General features: G+C 45.4%; 1 long non-coding RNA gene across 2 annotated transcripts in view; it reads left to right on the top strand.

Moving 5' to 3' along the window:
- LOC140687832 (uncharacterized) overlaps positions 1 to 18,913 on the top strand; it is a 40,278-nt gene extending 21,365 nt beyond the window's left edge. Inside the window, exons 3-5 of one of the 2 annotated variants that reach the window (XR_012062449.1) lie at positions 896 to 996; positions 1,265 to 1,365; positions 3,732 to 4,213. This is a non-coding gene — a long non-coding RNA (uncharacterized lncRNA). Of the gene's footprint in view, positions 1 to 895; positions 997 to 1,264; positions 1,366 to 3,731; positions 4,214 to 18,664 lie in introns of those variants that run through there. The other variant, XR_012062450.1, reaches the window with a different exon arrangement.
- Positions 18,914 to 21,498: the final 2,585 nt, after the last annotated feature.

Below are 21,498 nucleotides of genomic sequence, written 5' to 3'. Positions count from 1 at the left end.
CAGTGGCAGGAGGGCTCAGCAGCAGTGTGGGTCCTGCCGTCCTGGCTCAGGGGACAGGATTAGAGGAGGAAGGAGACAGGCAGGGTGCCCGTGGCTGAGGAACAGGAGGGCACGTGGAGCAGACGTTGACTAATAAGCACCACAAAGCATCAGATACTGGGGTTTACGCCCCTTATCTTACTTTTTTTTAATCGATGTACAGTCAGCTTGCAATGTTGTGTCAGTTTCTGGTGCACAGCGTCATGTTTCAGTCATGCATATGCATATATATTCCTTTTCATGTTCTTTTTTTTTTTCTTTTTTTTTTTCTTTTTTTTCTTTTTCATGTTCTTTTTCATTATAGGGTACTGCAAGATATTGCATATAGTTCCCTGTGCTGTGCAGTGGGACCTTGTTGTTTGTTTATTTTACATATAATAATTAGTATCTGCTACAGCTCTTACTTCATTTAAACCTTACAGCGACATTATGGCGGGTACAGATTTTACAAGAAGCTGAGGTTTAGCCACATTAAGAAATATTCCCAAGGTCAACAGAGAGGAGAGTAGCATAATTTGAATTTGAGTCCATTTTGTCTGATTCCAAGTCTGTTTTGGAGACTTCTTTGCTGCCTCCCTGGGCAGGGAGACTGGACATGGAGCGATGAGAGCTTTGGCCGCAAGGATGAGCGTAAAAACATGGGAGCAGCAAAGCAGAGACCCTGCAAGACCCGCACCGCGCTGGCCGGTTAAAAGCGGCCCGGAGCTCCCTACACCTCCCTGCGAGGGCTGGGCCCAGCTTGGCCCCCGGTGAACGTGCCTGTGGGGTGAGGTGGCCCCACGTTGAAATCAGTGTCCTTCTGATGGTGAGTGTTTGTTGCACAGGCGTGCTCTCCCTGACCTGTGTCCTCCATCAGCCCCGCAGAGGCCAGTCCCACCTCCCCTGGACGCCTGGGTCTTGTACACGTGTGTGTGCACCACCGAAGGGCCACGTCCCCTGCTTCACCAGAAGTGACAGGTAGTTTGACAGATATATGTGATGAAAACTTTAAGACTCTCAGGGATATGATAAAAGAGTCAAGAAATGGGAAAAGGAGGGATTCGGGGCAGACGGCTCAATCTTGGAAGGGGTCAGTTCTCTGTAAATTAGCCTTCACAGTTCAAAGAGCAGCTGGAGTCTTCCTGTTGCTGAGGGAGGGACTAGTAAAGCTATAAGACAGCACTATCTCAAAAATCATAGTCGATGATTGATCTCATTATATAAAATTTGTTTCTTTACATAACAGCAAACCCTACAAAGGTACCCACAAGCTGGTGATCATTTGTGATACACACGACCAAGAAAGGGCTGCCAGTAACAATCTTAATTTTACAAGAATTTGTGGATGTAAGTAATGAGAAAACTACCCAGTAATTTTTGTGTATGAGACAGTTGACAACTTAAGAAAAATTATACAAATTCTGCTAAAAAAGTAAATGAAAGTGTACAGTCTTATTGACCATTAATGGAAGATATGTCCATGAGATATTATTTTGGGCCAGTTTGGCAAAAAAAATTTTCTCAGAGCTCATGGGGGTTTGTGCAAACAGAAACATTCACCACTAAAACAGAACGTCCACAGACAGTATCAAAATAGAATGCACGTGTCCTTTCCCCTGGAAGTCCCACCCGCCTGTACTTAACAGAGGTTTGCTAAGATATGTGGGCAAGGATCTTACTTCAGCATCATCTAACCTGGGGGCAAAGCGCCCGAGTGAGGCACTGGTTAAAGAAACCCTGGCACACCCAAATTGTAGTGTGATTTGTAGCCGTCCAAAGAGTGAGGAGGGTGCATCTGGGCCGACGGAGAAATCATTCTAATGCATGTTGTCATTAAATGAAAGCAAGATGTGGTATTTGACCTTGTTGGTGGAAAGAATCAAAAAGAATATGTTTTATAGATTGAATAAGTGCTAAGGGGCTCCCCCCACGCGTTCGGAAGGGCACAGCAAACGTTCACTGTTGCAGGGGAGCGGAGTAGCCCAGGCGGGGCTCTGGGAGGGGCCCTGTTTAAATCTGTGTGTGTATGTGGTCTGTTTATTATTATTTCTACCACTGCAGGGGTTTTCTGTATGCGAGACTGCTGGGCTTTCTTTCTGTTTCAACTTCTCCGTGTTAACACTTACACACATCCATGCAACCCTGATAAATGTTACTAAGAAAAAAAACTTAGAGTTTTCTTTATTTGTACATTGTTGTATTGGACTCAGATCAACTTACCCTATTTATCCCGTCCTCTTCAGACCTATGAAAGTCTCAGATTGAGACCTTTCCAGGTTTTGCCCTTGGCGGCTTAATTCGCTGAGACCGTGAGCCTCTTTTTTATGCCTGGAGGCTGAGTGAGAGCTTCAGGGTTTGGAGGTGATGGGCTCACGGGGCTTGTGGTGGAATCTAGCTGTCTGAGAAGGAGAGAGCCGCCACAGGCGCCTTCTCCCGTGACTGCAGGGCGTGTCTGATCCGTCTTGACATCATACATCCACTGTGGCTCTGGGTGATTTACCCACTGTAGATTTGTTTGGGGTAAAAGTTAGTTTAAATAACTTTCCATGCCTTATAGGATCTTCTGAAAGTTTATGGGTTTTATGCAGTACACATAAATATTCGTCCACAAACCAAATTTAGGTATTTAAAACTCTTTGACTTGTAATGAGCTTGTTAGATGTGTGCGGTGTCTGAAACTTGTAGACAATTCAGAAGCAAGCAAATGGCTTGGAATGATCTTCTGGAAGCAGTTCAGATCGTGAGCGAAGCCGCAGTCCTTCCACGTGTGCCGTTCGAGTGAAAACACAGCAGTTTCATTCTGAGTATTCATTTACCCCGGAAAGCAAAGTATAAAACTTTCCATATGTATTTCTTCTGTGCTTCTGCTTCCTATTAATCTATAATAAGTCTCATAACTTAACTTTGTGTAGTATTTATGTGTGTATGTGTGTGTGTGTGTGTGTTTCAGAAGACTTTTTAAACACATTCTCGCTTAGGGTCCTTGCCTGCCCTGGGAAGCAGTAGACTGGGGGCCGTCTTTATTGTCTGAGGACTTACTGTTGGATGTTTGAGGACAGTGGTGCCACCTTACAGAAGATGTCAACAGTGGTGCAGAACACTGGAGGGGACAGCAGGAAGGAAGGACCATGGGGACATGAGGCCTTAAAGGTGGAGCGCATATCTGTAGCCGCTGGGGATGTGCTCGCTGCGGAGGGTTTTGAAAAGTAGGGTTAATCCCATGATGTGCAGGAAGGTGTGGGGCTCTTTCTTCAGCACCTGCCCTGGGCTCTTGCTTCCCAAACAGCCATCTGTTGGAATTTTAAGAGCACAAGGCCACCTACTGACTTGTCAATTTTTAAGCAGTCCAACCTGGACTTGGAGAAAAAATTGAGTGCCCAGTAAGTGCTGGAAACCAGGGTGGGACAGTGAAATCACGGTCCCTTTCCTTAGGAGCTGTCTGCTAGGGCTGCATGGTCACCAAGGAGGACACGTCCCTGCTCCCAGAGCCTTGGTATTTAGCGGGGGAAACCGAAGGTCAGTAGCAGACCCAACCCACATCCGAAAAATACTAAGACCTTCACATTAAGTGTTTGCAGTGAAGTAATATCTCTCCCCAGTCTTTGAAAGGAAGAATAATCTACCAGCAATAAAACATGTATTTTCCAAAGCATCAGTATCTTCTGTCGGCTACATGTTATTCTGAAATGAATTTGTTTGTTTTATTTCTGAAGAGTAAACTGGTTTTTAAAGAAGAGGGGAACCGAGGGCAGCAGAACACTTAACACGTTTGTGATGGATGGTTACATAGCACGTTCAGAGGAAGTGACTGTAATAAACTGCCGTGCAGGAACCTGCTTCATTTAAATGAAGTCATTTGCCCCCTGCCACCTTGCATGGCATCAACAGATGAGTTGTGCCCAAAAAGCAATGCAGCATGACTGGCGGAGCTCACTCTCATCTCGCAAGGGCTTCGCTGTGGAGAGGGATGCTGGATGCTGGCGGCTGCAGACGCCCACCTGGCAGCTGTAACCGACTAGTGGAGCCGTAGTCTTGTTGGCTGACATCTGCTTTTAGAAGTTGTTTAGAAGGAAAAGATCACTGTAATCAAAACAGCCGGAGGTATTTTCAGGTGTGCTAGGGAGAACGGCAGTGTGGGAGGAACCTCCTTCTCTACACACTTGTGTATGCTGAGCCTGTGATTCCCATGCGTAAATAGCACTTTTGAACAGCACGTTAAAGGCAAAATGTCTGAAACACACACAGACTTCTGAAGTTTTGAATATTGTAAATATTACTATGAAACTACCAAAACAACACACTGAGACCCAAAAAAGTTGATAGGACAACACGTGAAGAGTAGAAGTCCGCACTCCTCTCCTTGCAGTAAGGAAAGCAAGCTCAACAGACTGAAAGTCAGCAGCGCTTCCCAGGTCTGTCAGAGAATGGAAGTCATGGGGTAAACGGCTGCCCTGAGGAACGGAGAAGTGGGTACCAAGAATCACAGTTTACCAGAAGCAGAAGTCCAAGAGCAGAACCCCTACTCCCTGCCCAACGCCCCAGGGCTGGTAGGAACAGTTAAACCATGGCAGGTGAATGGCTGGGGGCTTGGTGTGCCCAAGAGTCAAAGACTCCTAGGGCCCAGTACTGGGTGGGGCCGGGGTTGAGGGTAGGGGGATTATGTGCTTTCATGAATTAAAAAAAAAAAAAGAAACCAGTTATGGGGATGGGGGAGGGTGTAGCTCATTGGTAGAGCATGTGCCTAGCATGCACGAGGTCCTAGGTTCAACCCGCAGTACCTCCATCAAGAATAAACTGAGTCCCCCCCCCAAATAAATTAAAAAATTAAAAAATCAGTAGCTTCCACTGTTCATCCCACTGATACTTATTTAGTACCTACTGTGTGCAGAGCACTGTCCCTACCTCGATTTGTTAGGACAGTCAGTAATGAGGTTTCTTGCTACTGTGAGGCTTCAGTGTGTGTGGACAAACATACAAATAAATCGATGGGGGAAGAAAAAACCTCCTAGGGCCCAGAACTAGGTGGGGCCAGGGTTGGTAGGGGTGCTCTGTGCCCACCAAATTCTCAGAAAAGTCCTCTTCTGTTTCTGGCAGTGGGAAGGGAAAAGTAACTATTCTGATATATGTCCAGAGCATTCTGTTCTCCTTAACAAAAGGCTGTCTTGGAAGGAAATTGTTTCACCAAAGCTTAACAGGCTGTGGTTTACTAGCACCTAACTGATGCGGGGGGTGCGAAATAGACAGTTGCATTCCCTTCTAGACTTCCGGTCTCACCTAATGGGGTGGTGGGAGCCCCTTGTAAAAGTCATGTTCCGGTGGGGCACAGGCTCAGGAAAGACAGATCTGATCAGAGCATCCCGTGGGGCTTCCCCGCCCCCTGTCAACCAGGCTCCTTGATCGTAACAAGGAATTGCAGCTAAAAGAGCAGCAAGGCTCAGATCCTGTTTAAGGGGAAGCCGAAGGTAACAGGGAAGACAGAAACAAGGACACTGGAGGAAGGCTTTGTCTCTTGACACCTGCAGCCACAGCCAGCAGTGAACCCAGCCCGTCCTAGCCGGATAAACAAAAGCTCACACTGAAGGCCTGTTTGCCTCAGTTCCTTTACACCATAAACACATCCTGTCTGGCTTTCAGCAAAAAATTATAAGGTATGCTAAAAGGCAAAACACAGTTTGAAGAGCCAAAGAGAGTCAGAGTCAGATATTGTAACTGACCTGGGCCCTTGGCTCATTATTTATCAATAGGAATTGATAAGAGGCCAGGTGAGAAATTCAGGCAAGGCGTTACTGGGGCTCCCGCTGCAGCTCAAGGGAGTGAAAACAAGAAACAGGTGCCCTTGCTTGCTTCCTGGATTGTGGGAGAGGTCAAGCCATTCCCTTAAACGTGGTGAGGGCAGGGGCGGATCGATGGGTCAGGGAGAAGGCGTGTAGCTCGGGTGATCTGCCCACCCCCTCGGTGGTGCCGTGTGCGGGGATCACAGGCAGTACCTGCTTTTGCTCCCAGCACGTCAGAAATGGCATTTGGTCTGAGGCCTTTTTATATCCTGTTGTTAATAATTGCCACCACTGCACATGCATGCAGTTATTTTTAATCACTCATAGTTTCTTTGTATTTAGTTGCTCAAGGAATTAGTTCAGATGCAGGCACTGCAGGAGAGGATCGCAGGTCCCCAGCTTGTCTCAGCATGGCAGAGAATTTTGAGGTACCAGACTAGGAATTTAAATAGATTTGGTTAATATGCTAAGGGCTCTAATGGAAAAGGTGGACAAAATTCAAGAACAGATGGATGTAAGCAGAGACAGAAACTCTGGAAATGCTAGCAATCACAAACCGGTACAGAAATGAAGAATGCCTTTTGGCTTATTACTAGACTGATCTGGGCCAAGGAAGCAGTCTGTGAACTTGCAGATGCATCAGTAGAAATGCTTCCCAAAATGAAAAGTAAAGGAAAAAAGGAATAACAGGTACCAGAACAGAATACCTGTGAACTGGGGGACAGTTACAAAAGATGTAGCTCATGTGTGATGGGAGTCAAAAGGAGAAGAAAGGGAGAGGAAAAGAAGAAACATTTGCAGTAATAATGCCTGAAAAGCTTCCCAGAATTGATGACAGACATCCAACCACCAATCTGGGAAGCTCAAAGAACATCATGCAGGCAAATTCCAGAAAATCTACACTTAGACCTATTATAGTCAAAATGCAGAAAATCAAGACAGAAAATCTTGAGGAAAGCTGGAGGAAATAAACACCTTACCTGTAGCTTGACAGGGCTAAAAATTCAGTCTGGTTTCTCACGAATCATATAAGCAAGAAAGAAAAAACTCATGAACCTAGAATTGTGTATCTAGTGAAACTATTCTTCAAAAGTGAAAGAGAAATAGATTTGCAACAAAAATTGAGGGAGGGGGTTTGTCAGCAGCAGAACTGCCCGGATGGAAGTGTTAAAAGCTCTTAAGAGAAGATGATGCAGGTCAGACTGGATCTACATGATGAGTGGAGGCATGTGGGAGGAGGAGTAGACGGAGGGGCTTCCCCGCTCCCTCCCCTGAGGGCTGTCACCACGCCCAGCACCCATTCCTCCAGCCACACTGAACTACAGACACGAAGAACTGCGTTGCTGGTTCAGAAAGGGAAGAGTTGCTTTCTCAGCCTCCAGCTGCAGCCTCTTCGTTGAAATGTAACTGGGACGGACAGGGCAGTTCTCTGGCTCGTGGAAGGGAGGAATCTCCTCCAAAGACTCTGGGAAAAAAATTGCAAATGAGAAATGAAAATATTGTGAAGGCCGCCTCCCCCTCAGCTTTATGGGCTTAAGTAATTGTGACTAATTGTGACTTACCCAACGGAACATTTTCTTACATAATCCTCTGGCCATTAATTTGTGGTATCATTTTGAGACCAATCACTCAGAGCTTCAAGAAGAAAGAATTGAGTATATTGGGTAGACATTGAATTCTTTAAAAGCTCCAAATTATAGCTTTTTAAACTAGAAATGAAAAGGCCACTGACCACTCCTGTATGTTTTAACTTTTAATAAGGGAAATATTGATTGCTATCACCCACACAAGCAAAACCCCTTTGGGGTCCCCCTCCCTTTAAAAAGAAAGAATAAAGGCTTCTGGAGACCAAAAAGTGAGGAGACTGTGGATTATCCCCAGCTGTGATCGGTACATTCCTGCTGTGACCTCATCAGGAGCCGCTGGGAGGGACCAGGCACCTGTGTGAGACCCTGGCTGGACCTGGGTTCTTGGTCCTTTAACCCAGGAAGCTCTTGGTGACCTGAGGGACTTGGGCCACAGTTAGCGTCCGTCTTTCCTCTTTGGCTTTTTGTCTGTTTTTTCCTCCTTTTTTTTTTTTTTCTCTTTACCTCTTCAAAATTTTTCCCTTTTTCTTCATTTTTTAACTTTTTAATTAACAAGAGTCCACAGAGCTCCTCCTGCCTCGAGAGACTATTCCTGAAAGTCCAGACCCTGAGACCTTGAATCACCCCAATACCCTCTTTCTGGTCATGGGGTACATTATTGGAGGGGAGATGTCCGACTGCCTGCTGGACCACGGCCACCTGGAAGAGAAAGAAGCTTTCACAAATTCTTCCAGGTGGTGTCCGCTGTGCAGGACGAGTGTGCAGCCACCAGGAGGGCGTTGTCCACGGGACCTAAAGCCAGAGGATGTTGACTCGAATAATAAGTGTGGCAGACTGTGGCTTCAGCAATGCGTTCCCCTTGTCAGCAAGCTGAATACCTTCCTTTCTCTTTTATTCCAGGTATATTCTTTTTTGTACGACATGAACAAAACCACATTTTCAGTTTTCTCTTCATGCTCTGTTAATTCTGCAGCATTTCTAACCAGAGATGACAATGACTGTTTTCCTAATAGGATCAGAGATACAAGACATAGAAAATAGACATAGAAAACAAACTTAGGGTTTCCAGGGGAAAAAGTGGGGGTGGAGGGATAAATCAGGAGTTTGGGATTAGCAGATACACATTGCTTTATATAAAATAGATGAACAGCAAGTTTCTGCTATATTCAATATCTTATAATAACCTGTAATGAAAAAGAATATGAAAAGGAATATGTGTATATGGATGAGTGAAACATTACACTGTGCACCAGAAATTGATACAGCACTGCAAATTGACTATACTTTAATAAAAGAAAATTTTTGAAAAAGAAAGTAATAAAAACATACTACTGGGAAGGATCTTAGAGAGTCCTCCTTTTTACAGACTCACAGAAGTTACATTACTTGCCCAAAGCCACGTCTAGTTGGTGAAGGAATTGGGATTCAGTCCTGAGGCAAGCTGAGCGCCCTCTGTGGCTCCTTTTATTGTTCCTGGAGCCCCTCCGAAGACACAGTTATGATGACCCCTCAGTAGGAGTGTGCAGCCTTGGTGTCATCTTTTTTATGATAGTCACCTGGTCCCAGCCTTTTGAGGGAAGGAATTCAAAGGGCTGCATGAGCAAGTATTGAGTGGAATGACTTTTTTCTTTGTATTTATAGAGAATGAAAACCTGCTTAATACATTTCAAACCCTGAACCCCAGCGAGGGGCACATTAGAGGAAATCTAGAGGGACCTGCCAATAGATGGGCTCTGAGACGGGCTGAAACTTTTCAGGGAGCCCCCCCCCCCAGCCCAACTATGAGGACCCCAGCAGACTGAGTCAGTGCTGTGCATGGGCTGCAAGTGGGAAGATGTCCAGGACTCGCTGATGGGTCATCACATGACGAAGTGATGGCCACCTGTGGGCTCCCGGGCTACGGGACAGCCCAGCGGGAGGGCTGCACCATCACCATGAAGCCCCTGCCCTTGGCCGACCCTACCCCCATCTGCAGTCCTGCCCCATCCTGTGAGCTTGTGTTTTAAACCTGGGCTCTGCAGCCTCCCGGGGCTCAGGTCTGTGGCTCTGGAATCCTAGTTTGAGTTTGGTGACACTGTGTCTCTTAAGTGGACAGTTCAGTCGTGGGAGAGATGAGACAACCAGCCACGTTGTGCAGGACTTTTCCGAGCTCCTTGTGAATTAACTTGCCTGCAGCCCCCTAAAGTCCTCTGCATAAGCAAGACAGTCCTGAGCACAATTCTACTTGGAAGACATGAAAGAAAAATGGAGCTGTCCAGAGTGCTGGAAATGCTGAGCATGGATGGAACCCTGTTCAGTCAGCCTGAGGGAAGGTGCCTTGCAGGCCTTGGGCACACACGTGGGCCCCAGGGTGGTTACAGCTTTTGGAGAGCCTGGTCCAGATCTAAACAGGAGGGCAGTGCCTCACGGTGGCCTCCCTGCTCCCCTCCTTTTCTTACAAGCTAGAGAGCGTATGTGGAGTGGTGCCTTCCAGGCTGAACATCTGCTGTGTATTTAAAATTCACTTGTTAAATTGGAAGAGCCCCTTTCCCCTGGCCAATCCTTTCCCATTTTGTACAAATTAATTTATCCAAGTAGTTAATATTTTGACTCCCGAGGAGATGTTGGGAGCTGAGTATGTATCCAGTATGGGTAATAAGTATTTGTCAAGCAGGCCTATCTATTGGGCAGCTACTATGAGCCTGAATAGTGCTAGAGTTAGACAGATGAGCAAAGTATATATACTACTTGTCCTCCAGGAGCAATCACTGGTTGGAGATTCATTCACAAGTATTTATTATGTGCCCAGCACCCAGGAAGTAATGAAGAAGGATGTCTTTACTTTAGTTGCTGAATGGTGCAGACAGGTATCAAGATGGAGCACTGAGCCCACCCCGGGGAGGAGGGAGTGGGGCAGGTGAGGCTTCCTAAAGGAGGAGGAGTGAGTGGGTAGATGGGTGGGAGTGAGCTGACTGGGGAAGGTGGTGGCAGCATGGGCCTTCAGAGCCCTGCCCTGACAGGACAGAAGGTCCATTTCAGGAGTGCCTTTAGCAGTGAGCCATTTGTGTAGTGAAACAGCATTCTTTTCACCTGGAAAGGCTGGATTTCGGAAGAGGTAAGTTCTGGGCTGCTGGCTGCTGGCAGAGGCAGACAACACGCTCCACCTGCTTTCCTGGGTTGCCCGGATCATAGACACTAACTGAGAAGATTTCAGATGCACAAAGTCAATGCTTTCCAGAAGATGTTCTGTAGGACACAGGGTGCTTGGATATTAATAAATGCTGCATGATAAATAGGTCCCAGGGTCAAACTGGTTCAGAAAATATAGGAGATCAGAGTCCACTCTGTACCCCATTGTCTGTGCTTGTCTGAGCAAATATATATTTACCAAACATGTGCTTTTCTATCTGCACATCAATTACCTGTCTCCTCTTTGAAGTCCCAAACCACCACCCCCACATCGTCTTTTGTCTTTGGCTGAAGGTGGTGTTTAAGGGGAGTGCTTCAGCCATTAGGGGAGTCACTCAGTTTCCCTGCGTCTCTCCCGTGGTACGTGTCATTAAACTTCTGTTTGATTTTTTTCCCCTGTTAATCTATTTCACGTCTATTTAATTTTTATACTGGCCACAAGAACCTAGAAGGGTAGAGGAAAATTTCTTCACAGCACAGATATAATTAGAATGTAACAGTGACCAAAACAAGCAAAAGGGTTTGCAATCTGGTGAGTCACATAACTGTTCATCAAATAATTATGTAAATAGATATAAATTTAATTGGAATGTGAATTGTTAAAAAGTTAAAGTTAAACATACAATGTTTTTCTCTGCCTGTTTGGGCCTTCTCCCTCCCGTCTAGCACACACTTGCATCTGCATCACCCATTAACCAGACCCTTGGCCCCTAGGGGAGAAATGCCTGCTCAACCATAAAGATAAGCTTTTTTTTTGTGCCAGCCGTGCAATTCCTTAGAAGATGATGTTCCTTCCTCAGTCCTGCAGGGAATCCCCAGGAATCACACTCGTCTTGGACGAGCAGATGCCTTTGGTGAGCTTGCTGTACTGTGCCCTTGAATGTATCACTTCCCTTCAAAATAGCAACTGGTACAGCACAGTCCGGCTCAGACTGCCTGGGATGTACTGGGCAGCACCTAATGGAAGTTCTTAGCTTTAAAACTTGCTTGTGTTCTTATTAGTGTCATTAGTCGTGTTACTTGTATTCTGCTGATTTTGCAAGATAATTGCTCTTTTTAAAAATCTATTTTTGTTTATTTTGGGGAGTAAGATAATTATTTATTTATTTTTAATGGAGGGACTGGGGATTGAACCCTGGACTTGGTGCACGCCAAGCACGCACTCTACCACTGAGCTGGACCCTCCCTCACAAGATTATTGCTTTCTGCATTATCAGATGTGTGTCTTTGTCTCCCATAAAAATAGTGGTCCCTAGGTGACTTGAAACAACTCGCTAAACATACGTAGTTTTGTAAGATCAGTGACTGTGCTCGTGTGACTCTAGCAATGGGAAGAAGCAACCGTTTCTTGGACCGTGACGGACGAGTAAGACAGGCAGTCCGGAGGCCTGTGGCTGCTGATCAGAGGGCTCGTCAGTAACAGCACACGGAGGGGCCTGTGGGCGGAATCCTCGCCTGACCCGGGAGGGAGCATTCCTAGCCCCGTCCGACAGATTGCTCGTGAAACACTTCCATCATGGGTGAATAAGCCCCAAAGGGAGGGGAATGTAAAAAAGTGTTCCCCACCATCCAGTTCTACAAGAGTGAAGTCATTAGCCACTGCAGTCGCTGGCCCACACTGCGCCTGAAAGGAAGTCGGGTACACCAGGATGAGACATTTTGTGCTCTGGAAAGCTGGCAGATCCAGACCTCAGATAGTTAGGTATTTTTAGGAGAACATTTTATGAACCCAGTTTCCTGCATCTTCCATGTATCAGACAGGCACTAAAACCACGAAGTAAGATACCTGTTCCTGGCAAATAGCAACAGCCTCCTACCAAGATGTGTGCTTGATTGCAGGTACCCTTCCGCAAATCACATCTACACTGGCCTCCCGGCTGACCTCTTCCGAGCAGTCCTCAGGGCTTTCTGAAAGACTGCCTCCCGGGTTACAATCCTGAGATTGGCTCAAATAAAGTTCTCTGTTTGTTTCTGAGAGTGACTGTTAATTAATTTTTCATCAATAGACCTAAATGTTCAGTAAAATTGGGGAAATGAAATGTGACATGTTCTTTTGATTTAATATGTATGCCATTAAACTTGTTTAAAAAAATTCTCAAATGATTGTAGTAACACTGGGTATGCTAAAGGGGGCGTGTGAAAGCATAGATTGTAATCTCTGTTTTATGAGAACAAACGCGTGGTTCCCTCTGCACAGGAAGGTTGGTCGCAGCACCCTGGGCCGATCCTCCCTGGTGAGGAGGCTGTGAAGCTCAGCTGTGTTCTCGTGAAAGATGCTGGTTTGGCCAGGAGGCGAGAACACTGGCCTTTCCTTTGTTTGCATTTACAGTTAGCTGCCTTGCGTGCTTTAAATGAGGAACTACAGCCTTAACCTGTATTCTGTCTTTCTCGGTCTTCTCCTCTGTGTTTTGATGGGGAGGGAAGTGAGCTAAACGTCCCCCAGGCCTCTCCTCGCCGAGCGGGGCCCTGGTGGTCTGGTGGAAGCCCGCATCCGTGGGCTCCTACAGATGTGGCCGTGGGCGCCCGTCCCCTCTCAGTGCTGCCCGAGCGGTTCCTCCTCCTTTGCTCTTTGTGTGGGTTGGTTCTTCCTTGTCTGCTGGTTTTGAAGAGGACAGCTCGTGTCCAGAGGGAAAGTTACAGACGGGCCTCCAGGGACGCTGATGGGACACTGGTCACTGAGTGAGCCTCCCTGAGCATCCGATTACACTCCTTTGTTATTAATCAGCATTTGGATTGTGCTGGGTTAGTTCCATCCTTCAGAGGGATAGCCCCCATTTCCTACCCTCCTGACCAAAAGTGAGTGTTTTGTTTGAGAGCTTTTCCTCTCGGAAGCCACTGCAGTGTTATTATTTTTATTAGCTGAAGACAACAGTATTTCTGTATTTCCAAGAGCTTTTTTTTTTCCTGTCCTTTTTGGAGATGGAAATTGAAAGTACAGTTGGCCATCTGTATCCACCAGTTTTGCATCCGTGGATTCCACCAACAGTGGATTAGGAAAAAAATATATTCCAGAAAGTTCCCCGAAGCAAAACTTGAATTTGCTAAGGGCTGGTAACCATCTATGTAGGATTTATGTTGTATTTATCACTATTTGCATAGCCTTTATGTTATATTAGGTATTATAAGAAATCTAGAGTTGATTTAAAGTGTAGGTTAGGATGTGCTTAGGTTAAATGCAAATACTATGCCATTTTATATGAGACTGAGGGTTTTGATACCCATGGGGGTCCTGGAACCTATCCCCAGCAGATACTGAAGGATGACATTATTTACTATGGAGGTACCTATGAGATACCCAGAAGGACAGAATAGGGCATATAATTGTCATAAGATATGAAAGTCCTAGAAGTTTTTCCTCCTAGCTGTAATATTTTCCCTCTCAAGAAAGATTTTTTTCCCTTTAAGTCCTATTACTTATTTAAAGACCCACTGGGTGATTTAAACGGATCCAGTTCTCACAGACAGGATGATGTTGGAATTGCCTTGCTTTGCACGAGAGAGACACCAAGGTTTGGCCTTACAAAGATGGGGCTGTTTTTCCACTATTATTCAAGATGCTCAAAAGGCCACCTGCTGCTTTCCCTGTACCTCAGATTATACAAGTAGCAAGTTATACTTTTGAATCATATATTTCTTATTATAAGTTTGTTATGATATGAATATCTAGGGTAGAAAGAGCTGTCATCCAGAATCTGACTGGGGTTTCCCGCCAGCCACCTGGGAGGATGGAGCAGGATGGCCAGGTGGGTGAGGGCCTTAGGGAAGAGCTGGAGGAAGCTGGCCTCACCAAGGGCTTCCCACGGCTGCCCTGGTTCTGCAGTGACAGCAGCTCCTATTGAACAGGGCTGCAAATTTACGCAGAAGAGGGCGAGGATTATGCTGGAAACTGGTTGGCAGTTTACCTCTGGGATTTATTTTCTCTACCAATTAATTTATAGTCTGTTCTACCTTTCTTTCCCTTACCTGCCATTCACTGCACTTTTCAGGGATAATTGCAGGAAAGTGACTGTGATTTTCTACCAAGGTGTGTGTTACAATTCCATTCTATTACGTGAACACGTGGGTCCTCCCACCTCTCAGCCCTCATCACCTCTCTCTCAGTTCTTGTTCTGCTTCTTGTAAGTTTTCTGAAAATGTCAGTGAGTGAAGGAGCACCTCAAATCACTCTGGTGCAATGAATTTCCATTTGTCAGCATTTGAAGAGCATACATTCCTGGACCCAAAACATAGCTATGTGGTCATCTGTGTACAAACAGTGGTCAAGAAAGTGTAGCTGTTTGCCTACCACTTGGATGGAATGAGTGACGGAGTCTAGGCTTCCCTCTGCTTTCCGGGGCTTGGCTGGCGGCCCCTGAGATGCTGTTCCCTGTCTGGGAAGATCTGCATCATGGTTACTGTGCTCAGTTGAAGGAGCGTCAGGCCGGCTCCACCAGGAACGCATCACCTGTTCCCTTGTCACGTCCCTGCCTCCTTAGCGTGTGTGTTAAGAGTCAGGCCGTCTTGCTGCAGGAAGGTGTCTGTTAGCAAGCACCGTAGACACCAGGTCCTCGTCTTTCCCGTGCAGCTCCCGGGTGCAGAGCTCCGGAAGTTTGAGCATTTACCAAGGGTGGCTTGCACCTTTCATAATACCCTTTTTAGTTTGGTTATTCTTTTTAGATTAATAAAGAATGTTTCTGGGTTGTTTGGCTGCTTCTTAGATCCATTAGCATGTCAGGTCATCCCCGGGTAACCTGGCAGCCCTGGTGGATGTTTTAAAATCTGATTTTTTTCCATCTGTCAAAAGGAAGAAGAGTTGCTGACATTCTCTGTGCCGGAGCCCGTGAAGCAAATCTACTCCAGCTTTAATACTGCGGCTAAGGAAACTGCCATACAAACTGCTGGGTACAGAACAGATAAACAACAAGGTCCTGGTGTGGAGCACAGGCTACAGTTCAGTGTATTCAATGGCTTGTCATGACCTGCAATGGAAAAGAATATGTGTATATATGTGTATATGTGTATATATATACATATATATATGTATAACTGAGTCACTCTGCTGTACACCAGAAACTAATACAACATTGTAAATGGTTTTTTTCAATTTAAAAAAGTAGGAAAAAAAAGATTTGAAGGAGACCATGTGAATATCCTAGTATACTAACTTATCTATTGAAAGATTCAATTAACATTTTCTTTTGACAATTTCTCCTTAATTAAATGATAAAAAGAAATCTGGAAAAAAAAAAGAGTAAATTGCCAGATTGATGCGTCGTTAATTTTGCTCCCTGATGCTAAGTGCCTCTGGCGGGTCTGCTGTCCAGCAGGGCACAGGGACTCGAAGGACCCCCACTGCTCTGCCTGCCTCCCTGGCAGGGGCTGCTCTCCGCTGTGTCCATGCTCCCAGCTCCAGGAGCACAAGGAGCACTCGGCTGCTGAAGAGCAGGCGCCACAAGCGTCTCTGCTGATCGACCTTAGGAGAGGGACCTGCCTACAGCTCAAGGAACAGGTTCTGGACAAGCATCAGGGGGAACTATTTTGCACACATTTTCAGGTGAACTATGAAAAAAATCTCGTTTAGGAAGGTGCCTATCATGATTGATGCTTTGTGATAAAATACTCCACATGATTATTTTTCTTATAAGCACCGTGAGAAAGTTGAAAGGCAGATGACCAGGCATTTCTAATATATGCAATATATGTGATGGACGAATTGGGAAGAAAACAATCAATAGCCCAACACGAAACAAGAACAGGCAGTTTTTAAAAAGATAAATCGAATAAGAATTTTAAACATCACTAATAAGAAATGAATATAAAAGGATACGTTTTAAGTCATCAGGTTGGCAGAGATGAAAACACAGTATTCAGTGTCAGGCAGGAACTGGAAATGTGACTTCTTTCTCACCATAGGTGGGAGCATTCATTGACATGTTTTTGTAAGTGTTGGTGGCTTGCTGGTGTATTGTGACAAGTTAGAGACGGCAAACACTTTTCTGACATGACAGTTGCCCTCGTCCAGCATGGCCGGTACAGCAATCCTTCATGTGAGCATCAGTGGGGAGCTTGCTCTGCCTAGCCCCTCTGGGCTGTGACTCACATTCAGGGCTTACACTTAGCCCCAGGGGAAGCTCGGGTTACTGTGCTGGTGACTGAGAGGACACTTCCTCTGGACAGTGATCGCGGACCTGTTGCCCCGAGGATCACTTTCCATTTCCCTCCATCACATCACGAGCATTTGCCTGGGGCCGTCCCGACAAACCAACCCGGAAACAAGCTGACAGAATGTAATTCCTTCGTAATTAGACCACCTGGTGCAATACCAGTTTCCCAAATCAGTCACATACTGTATCTTACTCAGTTTGTCCCAACATTAGAGTGATGTTTCAAGATTATGGCTATGAGTGAAGTCTTGAATGAACTCACCGGTGTCTCTTAATTGACTGTATTGCCTCCTGCCATGGTTGAGGTGCCTCTTAGCTGTCTTGACTCGTAACATTTTTGATACCAAATGCATTTGTTTGTTTGTTTTTTCTTCCAAATCTCTGGACACCTGCTGGGTGTCCTGCAGTTAAGTTGTGTACTGACTATCCAGAGTTACCTCAAACCCTGTAGGTAAGGGGCTCGGTCCCCCCAGCCTTTCCCTTACTTCAGATGCTAGTCACCATCCCAGGTCGCCCCATGTACTTTTCACCAACCAGCTATAAGTCTTTGGTTTCTGTCACCCCCTCCTCGGGTTCAATAATTTGCCAGATTGGCTCATGGAACTCAGAAAGTACGTTGCTCAGTATTACAGGTTTTATGATAAAAGATGTAACTTAGGAACAGCCAAATAGAGGAGCTGCATAGGAGAACGAGTGAGGAGGAGGCAGGACGAGTGGGCGGGGCCTCTCAGAACGCGCCACTCTCCCTGCACCGCGACACGTTCACCACCTGAACACTCTCTGAACCCCATCGTTTAGGGACCTTCGTGGAGGTTTTACTATGTGGGCATGCTCACAAGAACGGGTATTGCGGATTAGAAGGAAAATTCAGAAATGTGGGCATCAAGGAAATGTCATATTCATTAACACACCCCTTTGGATTACGCTGTAGGCTCCCCCAGAGGTGTATTCATTCGTTTATTGTGATGGCTTGTTGGCTTTGAGTTGTAAGAACATGTGAGCACGTGAACACACATGCTTTGTAACTTCTAAAAGATTGCACAGATGTTAGCGGTATCAGAGCAGACGTTAGGTCAGTGCCTGGTGGTGGATAGTCTTGTTAAAGACTGTCAGATATTTTTTGGATCATCATTTCTTATGGATTCTGAAGCTTTCAGGTTTATACTTCAGTAGGTAGTCTTTGGATAAAGGGTTTAATTTTTTCTCTTTTATTGTTTGGTTGAATGAATCATGGTCTTCATTCAAACTGTGCTTATTAGACTGATGAGTTGTGGTTTTAAAGTGCTTTCTGTTTAGATGCTCATAGTGAGAAATTAACCAGCACCGTGTTTCACATCTTCTGGGAGCGTTTAAACGTCCCTGTTTCCCCCAGGGCCAGTCTGCCCTGTTGTCCCTGTTTGACACCTTAGGATTCCTGAGCCGCAGAGGAAGGCTCAAAAAATAGCGTTCTGTTGGTGGCTGGGGTCTCCTCTTTTCTGACCCTGAAGATGAACTTTATCGACATTGCTGTCTGTGCTACTTTGGAGTGTTAGGACCCGCAGTGGAATGCCAGAGGTCAGAGACAAGGACATGTATGAGGGAGAGCTGGGGGTCAGTGGGCCGAGAACTCACGTTAGTTGTGACTGGGTCATAGTGGGGTTGGGTCTAAAGGAAGTGTGAGGTCAATACTGGATCACAAAAAAAGCTGTGGGGAATATTCCAGAATGGTCCAGGTGAATTCCAGAGAACATTTGCTGCTTCTCAGGGCCTGGTACTGCCCCAGTCTGTTTACTGGTCTTAAGAGGGGATTACTGGGAACCCACTGTCTTACTTTACCTGTATGAGTGATGGTCCCAGAGCTTGTGTGAGGATGTGTGCGTGGTTCAGAGAAAACTGTCTACACTTTGTTCAGCCCTCAGGTGCCAGCCACTCTGCTAATGACTCTAGTTTTCATGGAATCTCTGTGAATTGGGTATTCTTTATCCCCATTTTTCAGAAAGAAACTGAAGTCCTGAGACGTGACGTGATTCGTCAGATTAGACATGGACCGTACTGGAGCCAACAGTCAAATCCAAGACTGTGTCCCTCTGGGGATGGGGACAGATCCTGAGCACCTCCTGCATGGTGGGCCCTGGAAAGGCACCAAAACTAAACTACCCCCACCTCCAGGCAGGTGGCACGTCATCTTCATTGGAATGCTGAGGAGGTTCCAGAATGACTTAATTAAAGGCGCTGCATAAATGCATGACATTCTCTTAGGCTGGCAGTGGTTTCCTGCCAATGTATGAAGTGCTGAGAATCAATAGGAAGGAGTATATGGTTATAAAACAAGTCAGCAGAGCAGAGAAAGGCTAATTGAAAGCATAGAATGTTAGAAACTTGCAGATTTATTTATGTGAATTTGCGAAGATGCTACTCCAGCACTTTCTGGCTGCTGTGGATGATTGATGATACCTAAGGCGGCTGAATCCTTGGCTTAACTCTCGGTGTTGTATTGACAAGCTCGCTCTCACAGAGAACCTTACTTTCAGGGCACCTGAAGGCGTACACCTGTGTTTCATTGGGTATAAGAAGCTCTAGATCAGAGAGGAAATGAAAACCCAGGCACTGTTACGTGGTTTCAGCACTATTTGTCAGTGTCCTGCCTGAGAGATGGTGCCCAGGCTCCTAGGGATAGAGTGTGAAGGGCGGGGAGGGTCAGTGCGTACGTGGAAAGAGGGTTGCAATCAAGACCAGCGCTGAAGAACGCAGTGGTTCTGTATTAAGGACTATGGGAGAGCAGACACTGGAAATTTGCTTTTATTCAGCAACATGAGTTCCTCTGAGTTGACTGAGTCCTTAGGTTTGTAGATCAAATCAAGAATGTTATACTAAATGAGTATATGTGTGTATATGCATGACTGGGACGTTGTGCTGTACGCAAGAAATTGACACATTGTAACTGACAGTAGTTCAATAAAAAAATTTTTTTTTTAAAAGGAAAGAATGTCATACTGGCCCTCGCTCCCTCATCTTCCAAGATGGCCTGCACTGTCTATGGATGATCAATCTCTCTGAATGAATCTTTTACTCAAAAAAAAAAAAAGACTGTTATACTAACATTGAGTTCCTGATATGATTTCCTGAATTGAATACAAAATTCTTGTTTTTTATTGGTAACTTCTAAAATATACCATTCTGCTTTTTGAACCGTCAAGGCATTTTCTTTCACCAAGTACTTTTTTTGGACTGTCCTGGTGGACTTCTGTCAGCCAAATGAGAGAAAACTAAGTGATGTTCTTGGGAACAGTCAATGTTTTAAGTGATTCTATGCATTTGGATTTGACTTGAGCTAGGTGGGGAGGGAGGAGAAAGCAGTTTCTGTGTGGAACTGACCCACTGTGTGCCAGGCACCCTCCTAGGTGCCTTGTATGTGTGTATGTGTATGTAAAACGTTATCTCGTTTCCCCTGCATAGCGTTCGTAACCATTTTGCAGAGAAGGAAACTGTGGTTTCAAGAGATTAAATGACTGACTAGTTTAGATGCTTGTTTAGATGGGTTTAGAATTTGAATCCAGGACCTTTTCTTTCAAAGCCCTAGTTCTTCTTGGCGTTTGCTGCGATCTCCGGTTTGTAAAGAGCTAATTACAGTTATTGGCAAGATGACAGAGCCCAGAGTGGTGAAGTTATAGTGGGTTTTGATCTACTTATTTTGAGCACCACAATCATAGTAGATTAGGAAGATGTTCTCAAGAGAGTCCTAGAGTGAGCGTAGAAAATGTGTGAGGAGAATCCTGCCTGGCTAGGTTTTGAGCCTTTTAAAAAGGATATCGTCAGCTAAAGCAGAGGAGGGTGCCTTTCTGAGTCGCCAGTCTCTGCTTGTAATTGATTTTTAGAAATTTTTATCGGCAGCTGTTACTTGTGAAACTGCCGTTTGGTGGCTGTTTTGTTTCACTGTCTGTCTGGCCTCTTGGTATTTTGAGAGGCATAAGTGTAGTTGAACCATTAATTTCCAGGGTTTTTTTCCTATTGTGTTTTATTTTTATCGCCAACTAAAAATTGTCACTTGCCATCTGGTTCTATAAGAATAAAGTCTCTAGCCACTGCAGTCACTGATTTTCAACGCACCCTGAAAGGAGGTCAAGGTGGAGACCAGGAGCGAGGTGCTCTGTGCTCTGGAAAAAACTGGCAGAACAGGCCTTTGGGTGGTTAGATATCTGCAGGAGATTTTATGAGCCTAACTTCTTGCATCTTCTCCTATCTAGAAAAGCACTAAAGTCATTAAGTGAGACACCTGCCCCTCGTGACTAGAAGTAACCTTCTTGTGCTTAGCAGCAAGCCTGTGCCTCGCTGCACGCACGCCCTGCTCCGAAATCCCGTACATACTCGCCTCCCCGCTTGCCTCTTCAGAGCAGCTCCTCAGAGCTGAGAGGCTGTTTCCCGGGCTCTAGTCCTCATTTTGCCCCAAATAAAACTTTGCATAACTCTCGCATTATGCTTTTTCTTTTCCAGTCAGGTTGTTTTTTGGTAAGAAAGCTTGCAGTGGAAGAAAAAAAAAATCAGTTCTAAATATACGATTCTGGAGATAAAATACAACGGGTTCTTTCTCTGGAGGAACAAAGACTTGGCAGTCTGATGGTTTTTAAAAGTCTCAGAGACTTTATTTCATACCCGTGTAAGTGGAAGCTGGGAGTCTTTTCAAAGTGTTTCTAAAACCAAAGATATTTCTTCACATACATGGCATCATAAATCTGTGGGTAAATAAAGTATTTTCAAAAGCCCGGATTTGTTTTTGAAATAAAATAGATGCTCGTGTTTCCCACTTGTGTCTTTAAAATGATGCGAAGAACT

Source organism: Vicugna pacos, chromosome 20, assembly GCF_048564905.1.
Source record: "Vicugna pacos chromosome 20, VicPac4, whole genome shotgun sequence".
In the NCBI taxonomy this organism is placed as follows: Eukaryota; Metazoa; Chordata; class Mammalia; order Artiodactyla; family Camelidae; genus Vicugna; species Vicugna pacos.
This window is presented reverse-complemented; position numbering and strand designations above follow the sequence as displayed.